This window comes from Rhinatrema bivittatum, chromosome 2, assembly GCF_901001135.1.
Source record: "Rhinatrema bivittatum chromosome 2, aRhiBiv1.1, whole genome shotgun sequence".
Lineage (NCBI taxonomy): Eukaryota > Metazoa > Chordata > Amphibia > Gymnophiona > Rhinatrematidae > Rhinatrema > Rhinatrema bivittatum.
The window spans coordinates 601947017-601964229 of NC_042616.1; the positions used below are offsets into that span (position 1 = coordinate 601947017).

At 43.7% G+C, this 17213-nt stretch overlaps 1 protein-coding gene across 1 annotated transcript in view; it reads left to right on the forward strand.

Moving 5' to 3' along the window:
• Positions 1-17213, forward strand: part of LOC115083377 (histamine H3 receptor-like) — an 82259-nt gene that overhangs the window by 15506 nt on the left and 49540 nt on the right. The gene's annotated exons all lie outside the window — the stretch shown is intronic.

Here is a 17213-nt window from a genome sequence, read left to right on the forward strand (position 1 = left end):
TCCCCGGTCGGAGAGTATATGTCTTGGGAGTCTGTGGATGCGGAATATATGGCGTATGAACAGTCTCGCCAGCTCTGGGGCTGAAGGAAGGCCAGGTAGAGCCACAAAGTGAGCCATTTTTGAAAACCAGTCCACTGTAACCCAAATGGTGTTATTGCCGTTGGAAGGAAAAATGAAATCAGTGGCAATGTGTGTCCACAGTTCACTGGGTGCGGGAAGTGGTTGCAAGAGACCCCAAGGTTGACCCGTCAGCGGCTTCTGATGGGCACAGGTGGGGCACGACTCCACATATGCTTGAGCGTCCTTCTTCATGGTCAGCCACCAGTAGAATCTGTGGAGTAAAGAAATAGTTCTAGCTTGACCTGGATGGCCCCCCTAGCAGGGAATTGTGTGCCCATTGGAGGATTTTTCTACGAAATGGCGGGATACCACTGTCTTCCCAGGAGGTATGGTGAACGTGGCAGAGAGAAGAACCTTGTCTGGATCGATGATGTGACGCGGAACATTCGGGACATCCTCAGTGGTGAAGGACCGGGAGAGGGCATCGGCTCGAGTGTTCTTGCTGGCTGGCCGGTATCGTAACAAGAAATTGAACCGAGTAAAGAAGAGAGACCAGCAGGCCTGCCAGTGATTAAGGCGCCGTGCATGATGCATGTACTCAAGGTTCTTGTGGTTTGTATATACCGTGATCTGGTGCTGAGCCCCCTCGAGCCAAGGGCGCCATTCTTCAAAGGCGAGCTTAATTGTCAATAATTCTTTGTCCCCGATTCCATAATTGCACTCCGTAGGTGAGAAGCAGCGAGAAAAGAATGAACAGGGGTGCAAGGTGTGATTGGCAGAATGCTGCCTGAGGACCGCACCAACTCCGACGTCGGATGCGTCAACTTCGACGATGAAAGGTCGTCGGTGATCTGGGTGACATAAGCATGGTTCTCTAAGGAATGCATCCTTAAGTTTCTGGAAGGCCGACATGGCTTCGGGTGACCACTGCGAGGGGTTGGCTCCCTTGCGGGTCATGGCCGTGAGAGGGGCAGTCAGTGTGGAATAATGTGGAATGATGACCAGTAATAGTTAGTAAATCCCAGGAATCTACAGAGCACCTTGAGGCCCGTTGGTGGGGGCCAATCCTGGATGCTCTTGGTCTTTTGGGAGTCCATCTGGAAGCCCTGACTCGAGACCACGTAACCGAGAAAAGGGACAGTCTCTTGTTCGAAGGAACATTTCTCCAGCTTGGCATAGAAGCGATTATCCCTTAGGCGCTGAAGAATGTTGCAGACGTCTCGGCGATAGTTCTGGAGGTCTCGTGAGAATACCAGGATGTCATCCAGATAGACTACGACGCACTGGTAGAGCATGTCTCTGAATACCTCATTCATCATATTCTGGAACACCGCTGGAGCATTACAAAGGCCGAAGGTCATTACCAGGTATTCGAAATGGCCATCATGGGTGTTAAAAGCGGTTTTCCATTTGTCGCCCTGGCGTATCCGGACCAAATTGTAAGCCCCCCTCAGGTCCAATTTGGAGAATATATATATTTTTTAATTCTTTATTTATAATTTTCAATGTACAAACATATTCAATTAGTTTGCATTCAAGATAACATGGTTTGGTATCTATCCCAAAATAATTTTTTCCAAATAATATTAGATAAAAGAAAACATTTATACCAATACCATTTAAACATATCAAGACAAAAATGAGAGCGAAGTGCATGATGGTATGAAAAACTAATGGGAGAATTTCACAAGTAAAATATTACAAAAAGGGGCTTTTCACATAGATCCTGCTTTCCTTTCTATAGTTACTGACTAGACACTGGGGATGAAGATGGAAGTTTCCTTTGTTCTAAGAAATGTTTTAACTGTTCGGGTATAAAGAAAATATATATATCCTCTTGGTTTTTTTTATCAAGCATTTACAAGGGAAACGCAGTGTAAATGAAAACCCCATAGAGATTACTTCCTGGCGAAAAGCCAAGAAGACTTTCCGCCTTATTTGTGTAGATATTTCTAGGTCTGGGAATATTTTCACTGATTTTTCCAAATAGTTAACTGGATATTTATTGAAGTATTTCTTCATTATTTGATTAATGTCATTAATAGAGGAAAAAGTTACCAATAATGTAACCCATTTGATAACTTGAGCACTAGAATACTCTAACAAATTTGTGAGATCACCTTGAAACATCATTTCTGATCTATTATTCATATTCCTAGGTTTAGGTAGAAAATTTGGAGAATATTTTGGCCCCCTGGAGCCTGTCAAACAGTTCAGAGATTAGTGGCAATGGGGTATCAGTCCTTCTGGGTAATTTTGTTTAAGCCGCGGTAATCTATACATGGCCGGAGGGAGGTCACGGTAGTGGTCCGCAGAGAGGGGTACACCGGTGAGGGTTCCTCTAGCAATATCACAGCAAAGGTCCGCAGAGCAGGGTAGACCCGGAGAGGGCGCCTCTAGCGATATCATGGCAATGGTCCGCAGAGCAGGGTACACCGGATAGGATTCCAATGTAGATATCACAGCAGTGGTCCACAGCGTGGTTACTCACAGTGACTGAAGACAAAGGAGTAGTTCTGTAGAAAGCCTCGGGAAGCAAGGCAGGCAGGAGTCCGGGTGAAAGGCCCTCCGAGGACACGAGAAAGGGCCCCCGAGGAGCGGGTACTCGGTAGTCTCACACCACGGAAGCAGGAACCGGAACAAGTACCGAAGCGAGAGTAGGTGGATTCAGCAAGATGAACTTGTTGCCAAGTCATCAACTGTCTGGGCCTGCGAGCTTAAGTATCCAAGATGAGTGATGTCATCTGAGGGGGACGCCCCTGAGGTTCCCACCATGACGTGATTAAAGCAGGCCCAGGAGCGCGCACGCGCCTAGGGGACCCCGAGGATAAGATGGAGGTCGACGGCGTCCATGCTGCTCAGGTGGGCCCGAGAATGGAGGCAGGAAGGCTGGCAGTAGCTGGCAGAGGCCGCGAGTTCGCCCAACAAAGCCAAAGCAGAGAAAAAGGAGGTGAGCAACAGAGGTCGCAGCAGTCTGCGGCCGCGAAGCATAACAAGTAGATAGTTATCCAGCCACTCAAAGCTGGATAACTAAAAAAGCTAAGCAATTATATTCAAACATAGCTGGTTAGGTTTTTCAGTTATCCGGATATATGTAACCATATAACTTTGGGTGAGAATATTCAGTGGGGCATTTATCACGCTGAACATCCGAGACAAGTTATCTGGCTAACTTTAGCCAGATAACTTGTCCACTCATAGGCTTACTGAATATTGGCCTCAAGTAATCGACAGGTGGTGTGATTTCAGTAGGTTACTTCAGTTTTTTAGGCTGCAAAATCTCTTGACTTTTTTCCAACTCAACTGCTTGGACAGCAGCTGCATACACCTCCATTCTCTCTGCAGCTCTCTCTGTAGCTTTCAATGTCTACTCCCTCTGGGGCTTGATCACAGACATACTCCTCAGATACAAACTCACTCTTCATTAGATGAGAATCCTTGCAAAATTGTGTTATGAACATCTGGGATTGGTTAAAGATCTATGCAGATTGCAGTATACTAAATGGATCCCCACCAGTCTAATTGGGGATTAAAATTATATGTGCTAGATAAAGTCATTGTCTACCAATTCCAGTCTTTTAGTTCAACAGAGGCTTAAAAGGCTGATAACCTATTGATAACCTATTGCTGATAACTGAAAAACCTATTGCGGATAACTGAAAAACCTATTGCTGCACAATATCACTATAGAGAAATTGAGGTGGGGCCTACATCAAGGTGGTGCATGCACATTTATCAGGGTGGTGGATGCATGGAACAACCTCTCTATGGAGATGGTGAAGACAAGGATAGTATGTGAATTCAAGAAAGCGTGGGACAAGCTCAGAGGGGTTTCTGAAGATGTGATAGGGATCGTAGAAATAGGCAAACTAGATAGGCCATGTGGTATTTTTCTGCTGTCATGTTTCTATGTTTCTACATAAAGTGAGAATCTCCACAAAAGATGTGGAAAATGTGCAAAACACACCAAATAATAAAAAATAAGTGTGTTGCAAATAATTTTATGGTCTGATGATTCATATAGTGACCAAAAATATGTAATTATAATGCCAAAGATTTAATAGAAACAATTGTAAATGAGTCAAAATCAGATTCAGTTCTGTAATTTAATGCTCCTCAGATCCCGAATAGAGAATGTACCAATACACAAGAAAAGAGGCAACAGAATTTTCAAAACAAGAAAAAAAACTCTTTAAAAAATGATACCAAGAAAAACAATTGGCAAAAGCGTATGTAGCGGGGTCCCTGTTTGGATTGCATCCAGGGAGCTACATTCTCCAGGGTTTGCCCGGTGGGGCGGGGAAATAAACTTCCAGGGCCCTAGGCATATTTCAGGAAAACTCAACTGCTCCAAGCCTCTGTACTCTGGGGTGTCATTTAGGTGCAGAGGTGACCATAAAAACCATTGAAAAAGAACATCAAACACAGGTACCAGAAGCAAAAATAAAAGGGCAGAGTCCACTTTGGTGTTCAATTTAAAGTATACCAGCAGAAAAACAGTATAAAAATCTTAATAGTCAAAGCAGTGGTTTCTATATTCTTGTTCCTCTTGTGGGTCTATCCCCTGTTGTACCACCATCCAGGCTTAATACTCCATTCCTATTGGTGGTAGGTACTGGGCAGCTCCAGCATAAACTAGGAAAAATATAAAGTACCAACATCCAAAAAGAGTCCACAATTAACACAGTCTCTCTAAATCGTGCCTGGCTGAAGCACCCAGGCTTTTGCATTGCAGCTTGGGTTTAAAGGTCAGGGATTCAACCTTTCCGGATACAGAGTGGGGAGCTCTTCCGTCCAGACTGGTCAAATGTGTATCCAAAAATCTTCTTCAAATCCAACACAGACTCTTCTCTTCTGATCAAAAACTCCAAGGGGTGAGGCTATGACCATACACAAAAGTCCACTCCAGCTTCTTTTCTCTCTCTCTAGTCTCTTTTCACTCCTCTTGAATAAGTGACTTGATATCCTGAGGGGATTTTTAATTCTTATCTCTTAGTCATCCACTTTCCCCTCTATTCTCCAGGTCTGAGGGGCCTAGCAAGAATCTCCACCAAAAAACTCCACATCCTTTCTCTTCCAATATCGCCTACTCTTTGACTCTGAGCATGCTCATAGGTCATTTTATACCCCAGAGCCACAAGGGTTAATTCAAGGGGAGGATTCAAATATGACAACTCACTCCCACTGTCCATAGCTGGGGATTTAATTAGTGATGGGCAAAGCCCCCGTCACATATAAGTACAGTGGGAAATACAGGGTGGCCATGGAAAAGTAGCCCGCCTCCAATACCAGTGCCACACAAGCAGGCTATTTTTCCATGGGCCACCATGTACAAAGTTATTTCAGCAATTACACATAGATCAAAATCTGACACAAGAATGGCTAAAGAGAGGTAAACTTAAACCTAAAGATGAGAGTTTGATAATTACAGCACAGGTCACTGTACAATGGACAAGATGGTTCACAGTCTGCAGAGAAAATATTGGTATAACAGATAGTTGCAGATTCTGTGAAACAGAACTTGAAACAGTTACATATCTCATCAGTAATGTCAGAAGACCTGTTTGCAGAGAGGCATAATAAGGTGACATGGCTCCTTCACTAGAAATTATGTAAACACTATCATCACTGTACCAGTGTTGGGATCATACCCCTTACAGAACTGTAGTTAAAGAAGTTGTGATGACTTTGTACATTCCTATTCCAACTGATACAAAGCTTGATGAAAGAAAAGCAAGTTTGCTTACCATAAACTGTGTTTTCCTTAGATAGCAGATGAATTAGCCATGCTGTCTGGGTACATCCTCTGTGCCACTATGTGGTGGAGCTCTCTAAGATCACCCATGGCTAATTCATCTGCTATCTATGGAAAACACCATTTACGGTAAGCAAACTTGCTTTTTTCCCATAGATAAGCAGCTGAATTAGCCATGCTGTCTGGGAGTCACCAGCTGACATATAGAGCGTGTAGTTTATGTGAGTATTTATATGTAATTGAACGCTCAATACTATATAATAGGCGGACAGTTCCTATAAGTGAGTTGAAGTAGAAGTGCTCTTGGTTAGGATTATCCACTCCATCTCTGCATCATCTTTGGTTTGTCTAAACAATAATGAGATGTGAAAGTGTGCAGTGATGACCATGTGGCTGCTTTACAGATATCTGAGATAGGTACATTGTGAAGATGTGCGACGGAGGCAGCCATTGCTGGCACTTGATGGGCTTTGGGTGTGGAGGATAAGGTTTCAGAATGTTTTTGGTAGCAGAAATGTATGCAGTTAGAAATCCAGGATGATAAAGTTCGTTTAGAAATGGGAAGCCCTGGAGTTTTTGGTTTGAATGAGAGGAAAAGTTGTGAATGTCTGTTGGGAGACTGAGTTCGTTTCTTGTAATATGCAAGTGCACGTTTGCAGTCCAATGTATGGAGACACCGCTCGCTTTCATTTGCGTGCAGTTTGGGATGGAAAGTTGGCAAGGTTATGGTTTGATTCAAGTGAAAGGTGGAGACCACTTTTGGAAGGAAATTAGGATGTGTACGTAGCGTCACCTTGTCATGGTAGAATTCAAGATAAGGTGGGTAGTATACTAGTGCTTGAAGTTCGTTGATTCGCCTTGCGGATGTAAGGGCAACTAAAAATAGCACTTTCCAGGATAGGAATCAAAGATGGCAGCTGTCCATTGGTTCGAAAGGTGGTAACATGAGTTATTCTGGGTTGACATCCCATGGCACTGGTGGTTTCTTTAAGGGGGTCGTAGATGTAGAACACCCTTCATAAAGCAATAAATAAGAGTATGACAAGCTATTTATTCCCCGTTTAGAGGAGTGTGATAAGCTGCTATCGTGCTAAGGTGAACACGAAGAGAGGCAATGGCCAGACCCTGAGTTTAAAGTAGATGGAGTTAACTTAGAAGAAGTTCCGGTGGACATGTTAGTGGGTCTGTGTTCGTTGAGGAACACCAGGATACATAACGTGCCCATTTGCAATGGTAGTTTTGTCGTGTTGATGGTTTCCTGGATGCGATCAAAATATCTTCCAGTTGAGGTGAAATGTTCAGATTTTGGAATGTGACACTTTCAAACTCCATGCAGTGAGATTCAGTGATGCGTGTAGTGGATGGAACATTGATCCTCGTTGTTGGGTGAAGAGGGTGGGGGCATTCCCTAGAGGTTGACGTGGTCATGCTGGAGCGATGAGGATCAGATTCGAACTGTCTTCAATGCACCTCTGTACTGTTTAGGAGATCAGTGGAATAGAAGGGAGCACATATGAAGTCCTGAGACCAGTCCAGGAGAAAAGCATCTTGTGTTAGCCGGCATGTGCTGGGGTACACTGAGCAAAAAAGATCGACTTTCTTGTTGTGTTCTGTTGCAAAGAGGTCTATTTGCGGAAGACCCCAAATGGAGAAGAGTCGGTTGGCGACACTTTGATTGAGTTCCCACTAGTGTGGGTGAAAAATTCTGCTCAACTTGTCTGCCTTGGAGTTGTTGATCCCGGATAGATATGTGGCTTGGAGGGAGATCTCCTTGGAGTGGGCCCAGTCCAGAATCTGTATCACTTCTCTGCAAAGGTTCCATGATCCGGACCCGCCTTGCTTGTTTATATAAAACATAAGAACATAAGAAAATGCCATACTGGGTTAGACCAAGGGTCCATCAAGCCCAGCATCCTGTTTCCAACAGTGGCCAATCCAGGCCATAAGAACCTGGCAACTACCCAAAAATTAAGTCTATTCCATGTTACCATTGCTAATGGCAGTGGCTATTCTCTAAGTGAACTTAATAGTAGGTAATGGACTTCTCCTCCAAGAACTTATCCAATCCTTTTTTAAACGCAGCTATACTAACTGCCCTAACCACATCCTCTGGCAACAAATTCCAGAGTTTAATTGTGCATTGAGTAAAAAAGAACTTTCTCCGATTAGTTTTAAATGTGCCCCATGCTAACTTCATGGTGAGCCCCCTAGTCTTTCTATTATCCGAAAGAGTAAATAACCGATTCACATCTACCCGTTCTAGACCTCTCATAATTTTAAACATCTCTATTATATCCCCCCTCAGCCGTCTCTTCTCCAAGCTGAAAAGTCCTAATCTCTTTAGTCTTTCCTCATAGGGAAGCTGTTCCATTCCCCTTATCATTTTGGTAGCCCTTCTCTGTACCTTCTCCAGCGCAATTATACCTTTTTTGAGATGCGGCGACCAGAATTGTACATAGTATTCAAGTTGCGGTCTCACCATGGAGCGATACAGAGGCATTATGACATTTTCCGTTTTATTCACCATTCCCTTTCTAATAATTCCCAACATTCTGTTTGCTTTTTTGACTGTCGCAGCACACTGAACCGACGATTTCAATGTGTTATCCACTATGACGCCTAGATCTCTTTCTTGGGTTGTAGCACCTAATATGGAACCCAACATTATGTAATTATAGCATGGGTTATTTTTCCCTATATGCATCACCTTGCACTTATCCACATTAAATTTCATCTGCCATTTGGATGCCCAATTTTCCAGTCTCACAAGATCTTCCTGCAATTTATCACAATCCGCTTGTGATTTAACTACTCTGAACAATTTTGTGTCATCTGCAAATTTTATTATCTCACTCGTCGTATTTCTTTCCAGATCATTTATAAATATATTGAAAAGTAAGGGTCCCAATACAGATCCCTGAGGCACTCCACTGCCCACTCCCTTCCACTGAGAAAATTGCCCATTTAATCCTACTCTCTGTTTCCCGTCTTTTAGCCAGTTTGCAATCCACGAAAGGACATCGCCACCTATCCCATGACTTTTTACTTTTCCTAGAAGCCTCTCAAGAGGAACTTTGTCAAATGCCTTCTGAAAATCCAAGTATATTACATCTACTGGTTCACCTTTATCTACATGTTTATTAACTCCTTCAAAAAAGTGAAGCAGATTTGTGAGGCAAGACTTGCCCTGGGTAAAGCCATGCTGACTTGGTTCCATTAAACCATGTCTTTCTATATCATGTCAGTTCTTATTTACTTAACCCTATTCTGTAGACGTAAACTTTTCATGAAGACTGTAATCTGTAAACACCTGTATTTATTATAAGAATTTGTATTTACTATTTATATTTATTATTTAGCTATTAACATTGTTCTGTTACCACTTGGTACTATTTCTCTCCTTTACCTCAAACTCTAAGTTCCTACTAAGTTAGCCATGTTATTTATACCCAATTGTTGGATGTAATTGTATATTTGTTTAATTGTTCAATCTGTTTGATGTAATTTTCTGTTCCTTGTTCTGTGTAAACCGAAGTGGTATGCACAAGTGCATGAACTCCGGTATATAAAAGCCTTTAAATAAATAAATAAATAAATAAAATATATGTTCTGTGATTTTGATGTTTAGAACACTTTCCACTATTTTTCCTGTCACTGAAGTCAGGCCAACCGGTCTGTAGTTTCCCGGATCGCCCCTGGAGCCCTTTTTAAATATTGGGGTTACATTTGCTATCCTCCAGTCTTCAGGTACAATGGATGATTTTAATGATAGGTTACAAATTTTTACTAATAGGTCTGAAATTTCATTTTTTAGTTCCTTCAGAACTCTGGGGTGTATACCATCCAGTCCAGGTGATTTACCACTCTTCAGTTTGTCAGTCAGGCCTAACACATCTTCTAGGTTCACCGTGATTTGATTTAGTCCATCTGAATCATTACCCATGAAAACCTTCTCCATTATGGGTACCTCCCCAACATCCTCTTCAGTAAACACCAAAGCAAAGAAATCATTTAATCTTTCCGCAATGGCCTTATCTTCTCTAAGTGCCCCTTTAACCCCTCGATCATCTAACGGTCCAACTGACTCCCTCAGAGGCTTTCTGCTTCGGATATATTTAAAAAAGTTTTTACTGTGAGTTTTTGCCTCTACAGCCAACTTCTTTTCAAATTCTCTCTTAGCCTGTCTTATCAATGTCTTACATTTAACTTGCCAACGTTTATGCTTTATCCTATTTTCTTCTTTTGGTTCCTTCTTCCAATTTTTGAATGAAGATCTTTTGGCTAAAATAGCTTCTTTCACCTCCCCTTTTAACCATGCCGGTAATCGTTTTGCCTTCTTCCCACCTTTCTTAATGTGTGGAATACATCTAGACTATGCTTCTAGAATGGTATTTTTTTAACAATGACCACGCCTCTTGGACATTTTTTACTTTTGTAGCTGCTTTTTTCAGTTTTTTTCTAACAATTTTTCACATTTTATCAAAGTTTCCCTTTTGAAAGTTTAGCACGAGAGCCTTGGATTTGCACACCGTTCCTCTTCCAGTCATTAAATCAAATTTGATCATACTATGATCACTATTGCCAAGTGGCCCCACCACCGTTACCTCTCTCACCAAGTCCTGTGCTCCACTGAGAATTAGATCTAAAATTGCTCCCTCTCTCGTCGGTTCCTGTACCAATTGCTCCATAAAGCTATCATTTATTCCATCCAGGAACGTTATCTCTCTAGCGTGTCCCGATGATACATTTACCCAGTCAATATTGGGGTAATTGAAGTCTAGATGCAGAAGAAGCAACAACCTTGCACATAAGCAAGTCACACAAGACACTGGTGCAGGATAAATGTTAAATCACCATTCTCAGGTGTACTTTAATGAATCCAATATCAAAAGATAGCAGTGTTTATACTGGCAACTCCATGAATTCAAATTCAAACATTTAAACAGGTCCCCCGACACGGTCCCGTGTTTTGCTAGGCTGCGTCGGGGGGGACCAAGGGTACAGTCGAATCTAGGGTACCACGTTTACCACTATTCTTATTCAGATTTGTCTTTATACCCTAGATTCGACTGTACCCTTGGTCCCCCCCGACGCAGCCTAGCGAAACACGGGACCGTGTCGGGGGACCTGTTTAAATGTTTGAATTTGAATTCATGGAGTTGCCAGTATAAACACTGCTATCTTTTGATATTGGATTCATTAAAGTACACCTGAGAATGGTGATTTAACATTTATCCTGCACCAGTGTCTTGTGTGGTAATTGAAGTCTCCCATTATTACTGCACTACCAATTTGGTTAGCTTCCCTAATTTCTCTTACCATTTCACTGTCCGTCTCACCATCTTGACCAGGTGGACGGCAGTATAACCCTATCACTATAGTCTTCCCCGACACACAAGGGATTTCTACCCATAAAGATTCAATTTTGTATTTAGTCTCATGCAGGATGTTTATCCTGCTGGACTCTATGCCATCCCGGACATAAAGCGCCACACCTCCTCCTGGGTGCTCCTCTCTGTCATTGCGATATAATTTGTACCCCGGTATAGCACTGTCCCATTGATTATCCTCTTTCCACTATGTCTCTGAGATGCCAATTAAGTCTACGTCATTATTCCCTGCTATACATTCTAATTCTCCCATCTTATTTCTTAGACTTCTGGCATTAGCATACAAACATTTCAAAGTTTGTTTTTTGTTTGTATTTTCATTCTGCTTTTTAATTGATAGGGATAAGTTAGAATTTTTTAGCTCAGGTGAGTTTTTAGTTACAGGCACTTGGACTATTTTTCTAATTATTGGAACCTCACTAATGCATCATTAGTATCCGTTGAAGATACCTCTCTCCGAACCATGCGCTGCTGAGCGACTGTCGGCTTTCCTCTTTGTTCTAGTTTAAAAGCTGCTCTATCTCCTTTTTAAAAGTTAGCGCCAGCAGTCTGGTTCCACCCTGGTTAAGGTGGAGCCCATCCCTTCGGAAGAGACTCCCCCTTCCCCAAAAGGTTCCCCAGTTCCTAACAAAACTTAATCTCTCTTCCTTGCACCATCGTCTCATCCACGCTTTGAGACTCCGGAGCTCTGCCTGCCTCTTGATTGTCGGTGTGGATCATGATGACATGGCATAACAGGGCATGTTGAAAAGCCTGTAGGGCATACTTACTTGATAGCCCTCAATTCCAGGAAATTTATGTGATAATTGCGCATGTGGGTAGACCACAACCCTTGAGTCTGAAGGTCAGAAAGATGGGCTCCCCAGCCTTTGGGGAAGGCATCTGTGGTTAGAATCAGTTGATGTCATAGGGGTCTGAGAGGTGAGCCCTCTGACAATGCCGGTGGGGTTAGCCACTAGCGGAGGTCTATTTTCATGTTGGTTGTTAGTTGTACAGGTGTTGATAATGGACAGGAATTGAGACCATTGGGTTTTTAGGCCCCATTGTAGATGAAGGATATGTAGTCTTGTGTGTGGGACCACATGGATGCCATGTGGCCCAGTAAGGTTAAGACTTGACTGGCTGAAGTTCTGGCAAGTGGTAAGAGACGCTGGGCCAGTGTGGTGAGAGCTAATGCTCGAGGTTGTGGCAGGAAAGCTATGTCTTGAACGGTGTCTATGGAAGCCCCTATGAAGGTTAGCGTTTGTGTCGGTTGCAGATACAACTTTTCGTAATTTATGTGAAGACCTAGATTGTCTAGGCAGTTTATCAAAAGAAGTAAATTGTTCCATAGAAGGACTGGATTGGGGGCTACTAACAGCCAGTCGTCTAGATAGGGAAAGATTTTAATTCCCTGTTGAAGTAAGTGAGCCACCACTACCGCTAGACATTTCGGGGCGGATTTTAAGAGCCCTGCTCGCCTAAATCCACCTAAATCCGCCTGGAATTAAGCGAGCAGGGCCCTGCGCGCCGGTGCGCCTATTTTACATAGGCCTACCGGTGCGCGCAGAGCCCCGGGACTCGCGTAAGTCCCGGGGTTTTCTGAGGGGGGCGTGTTGGGGGCATGTCAGGGGGCGGGCCCGGCCGGCGCGGCATTTTGGGGGTGGGCCCGGGGGCGTGGTTACGGCCCGGGGCGGTCCGGGGGCGTGGCCGCGCCCTCCGTACCTGCCCCAGGTCGCGTCCCGGCGTGCAAGCGGCCCGCTGGCACGCGGGGATCTATGTCTCCCTCCGGGAGGCGTAAATCCCTCGACAAAGGTAAGGGGGGGGGGTTTAGACAGGGCCAGGCGGGTGGGTTAGGTAGGGGAAGGGAGGGGAAGGGGAGGGGAGGGCAAAAGAAAGTTCCCTCCGAGGCCGCTCCAATTTCGGAGCGGCCTCGGAGGGAACGGGGGTAGGCTGCGCGGCTTGACGCGCGCCGGCTATACGGAATCGATAGCCTTGCGCACGCCGATCCAGGATTTTAGCGGCTACACGCGTATCTACTAAAATCCCGCGTACTTTTGCTTGCGCCTGATGCGCCAGCAAAAGTACGCCAATTCGCGCGGTTTGAAAATCTACCCCTTCGTGAATATTCTTGGTGTGGAGGAGAGACCGAACTGAAGAACTTTGTACTGGAAATGTCTCATGCTCGTCTGAAAACAGAGGTAAGTCCAAGAATTTGGATGTATTGGTATGTGGGTGTACATGTCTTTCAGATCTATGGAGCACATCCAGTCTCATAATTGTAGGAAGGGAAGAATGGATTTGAGAGAAGTCATTTTGAATTTTTCCTTTGTTATGAATTTGTTGATGGAACATAGGTCTAGAATAGGGCGAAATCCCCCTGATTTTTTGGCAATGAGGAAGTATTGTAAATAGAATCCTTGTGGTATTGGGCGGAGGCAACTTCCGTATGCAGTGTTGAGGGAGTAACTGGTGTACTTCCCGAAGGAGAATTTCCCAGTGAGCTTTCTGGTACTTGTGTACCACTGGATGTGGTAGTGATAGAAGGGATATAAAATTGAGAGAGTATCCATCCTGTATAATATTGAGGACCCATGAGTCTGATGTTTCCTTTGAGAAAGAAAGTGGGACAGCCATCCTCCAACTTTCTGGTTGGGTAGTGGTAGTTGTGTTATCCCTAAAAACTTTGCTGGTTTTTGGGTGGTTGAGGATCAGCCGCCTGGCGTGGCTGATGAGGAGCATGTGGCCGCTGACAAGTTGCTGGCTGATGGTAAGACTGTTGACGAGGATTTGGATATTGTTGTGGCCTATAAGCAGGCTAAGGACAATATTGTCATCTGGGATAAGGTTTTTTATATGAACCAAAGGGTCGTTTAGAGGATGGTGTCTCATGCTGAGTTAGCGAGAGTACTGCTACCTTTTGTTCTTTTAATTTAGCAATAGTCTCTGTTAATTTGTCCCCCAAACAAGTTGTCTGGTCTACAGGGAAGGATGGCAAGTTTTTCATGCACATCATCACGTATGGCGCTTGCCCATAACCAAGCTAGTCGCCGAGCTGCAATGGCATTAGCTGATGTTTTTGCTGAGGTTTCAAATCCCTCATAAATTGAGCGCACGAGATGATGAAGACCTTCTTCCATATCATGGAATTCAGGTGGAGTGGTATTATCAATTGATCCCTGCTGCAAAATAGGTTTTACAGATTGCAGACATTCAAAGAGATATTGAGCCACATAAAACTGATGGTTTTGTATTTTGGCATTTAGAACTCCTGATTGATAAGATTTTTTAGTGAAATCATCCAAAGCTTTATTGTCATGACCTGGTGGGTTGTTGGAGTATAGCCTGGTTTTCCTTGCTTTCTGCATGGCTGATTCTACAACCACTGAAGTGTGTGGTAGTTGCACGTTAGTGTAGAAAGGTGAGTCATGCATTCTATATTTCAAATCCGTTTTCCTTGAGGTGGGTGTAGTGGAAAACGGAGAGTTCCAGGACTTTTCCAGCAGTGATTTTAAAACTGGATGTGAAGATAATGCCATAGGTTCAGCAGGATTGTCAAATATTTTAAGAAAGCCAAACATTTCTTGTCTGGGGTCTGGTATCTTTTTGGTTTCCACGTCCAACCAGAGACCCACTTTTTCCAGAAATTGAGAGTATGTTAGATCTTCTGGGGGAGAGATCGGCTCCGGTGGTAACTCTTGCGGGTCGGACTCATATCCCATTGATGATCTGGGAGAGGAGGATGAAGTTGAAGAGTCAATTGGTAGAGGCAAAGGGGCTCTAGGTAGTGTTTTCGGTGCTGGTTCTGGTTGAGGGGACGAGGGCATCTCTTGCAGTTCAGCAGGAATAGATTGGTTTTGTTTCTCAACGGATTCCAAAAATTGAGATAAAATGTTAGTAATTTGCAAGATGGTATTTGAAGCCGAAGTTGAAATTGATGGTTTCAGCTTTGTTTGGTGATGTAGTGGTAATACATCTGCTTTAAGGATATTAGTATCAGGAACCTTTGGAGGGCCTTCATCCACAGGCGAATGAGTCGGTAGGGAATGAAGGAGCTCGGGCAGATCTGAGTCTCTGCGACGATGAGAGGTCGTAGATAGTACAGAGGGAACTTCCGAAGAGGTAAAAGAAGAAAAAGAGTCGGATCTCCGTGGGGGAGATGAACTTCCTTCCAAGGATAGCACTAATGGTGAAGGACTTCTTCTTCTTTTGTATCCTGTATGTTTCTTGTGTGCTATGACTGGTTGCGTCAGCAGCGTCAGTTGTACAAGTTGCACGCCGTGTTGCTTCGGCATCGACGCAGTGTCTTGAGTGCGTCAATGCGTCGGTGCATCGATACGTGGAGTCGGAGCGTCGGTGGTGTACTGACATGTTGGTGCATTGATGTTCCTTTGGCGCTTTGGATCGTCGACCTGGTGAAGTTTCTTCGACGTGTTCATGCGTCGGAGGTGTCTCAACATCACGAGGCATCGACGCATGCAATGCAGAATGTGTCCTTGGTGCATCTCCTGCGCTCAGTGTCAGTTGGATCTTAGATTTTTTTACTTCTCTTTGGACCGGGAGGGTCCGTAGAGGTAGTCCTTCGATGGCCTTTGGCTTTGGGAGTCAACTTCAGTCCCGGAGCCTACTTAACTGAAATTTTAGGGGGGGGATACGAGCCCAATGCTCCCTCTCTTAAACGGGCAATTTTCTCAGCTCTTTGGCGTTGTGCCCATGGGGACATGCGGCCACAGTTCCGGCAATTAGCCTTGTCATGTCTAGGACCCAAGCATAAATAACAAAACTGGTGTCTGTCTGTCACAGACATGATTTTCCCACATTCACAAAGCTTGAAACCTGGTCTAGGCATGTTTAGTGAAGGGAGCTATCCTTTTCCAAGGTTTAAAACAGTTTCCTGTCGGGTTTTTTCCACAGAAGTTTTTCTTTCCTCACAGAGAGAAGAGTTCCGCGTGCATTCAGTCACGCGGAAAAAAAAACGGACTGAGGAGCCTCAAGGTGACACGGCTGGTATGCAGGGAGGAACACCTCACCAAAAGACTTTGGGTGATCTTAGAGAGCTCCGCCACCTAGTGGCTCGGAGGATGTACCCAGACAGCATGGCCAATTCAGCTGATTATCTATGGGAAAAAACAGACATTGTGATAAAGGAGAAAAATGCAAGAATTTTCAGTACAAAACAACTATTCTGGACTATGTATGGAGAGAGAGAAGATCCTCAATATCAACAAATTCAATCAGAGACCAGGGAAATGTGGCAAAAAGAGAATGAAATAATCGCAATATTATAGAATGCAACCAGCTTGATTAAAAGTAACTTCCAGGCATGCCTGGATATGTTATCTATACATATTACTCCAGAAGGTGACTCTTTTTGGCACAGTGCAAGTATCAAAGAAGAGCATTAGCAATACATTTGAGATACTGAGATTGTATCCAGAATACCCTGGTTTACAAGTGAGGTTTATTCCTATTATAGTATATGCATACCTAACCCATTTGGAGACACTACCCATGAGAGAGGGACCTCTGGTGATCATATCTGATAATGTTAAAGTAGTGAAACAGTGTGATAAGATAATAGTCAGGACTTGAGGACTACCAGGGTACAGAGAGCGAAGCAAAATCAACAGAAAAAAGAAAATTGTAAGGCCTTTGTGCAGCTTGGTAAGAATTCACCTGCAGTACTGAGTCCAATTCTGGAGGTAATACCTCTAAAACATATAGACAGAGTAGAGGCTACCCAACTGATGCATTGTATGTATCAAAACTCTATGAGATGAGAGACCTAAATATGCATAATGTGGAGGAAGGGAGTAATGGAAGATTATTATAAAATCATGCAAAATACCTGAAAGGTCTAAATAATGCACATGCCTATTTCAGTAGAGCTAAGTCTTGGTTACAGTGTGAAGTTTCAAGAGTGTAGATTCAAAACAAACAACAGATAATATTTCCTTTCAAAAAAGGTAGGGAATGCATGGAATGCCCTTTCAATAGTGGTGCTAGAAACAAAGTTCTGGAATTCAGGA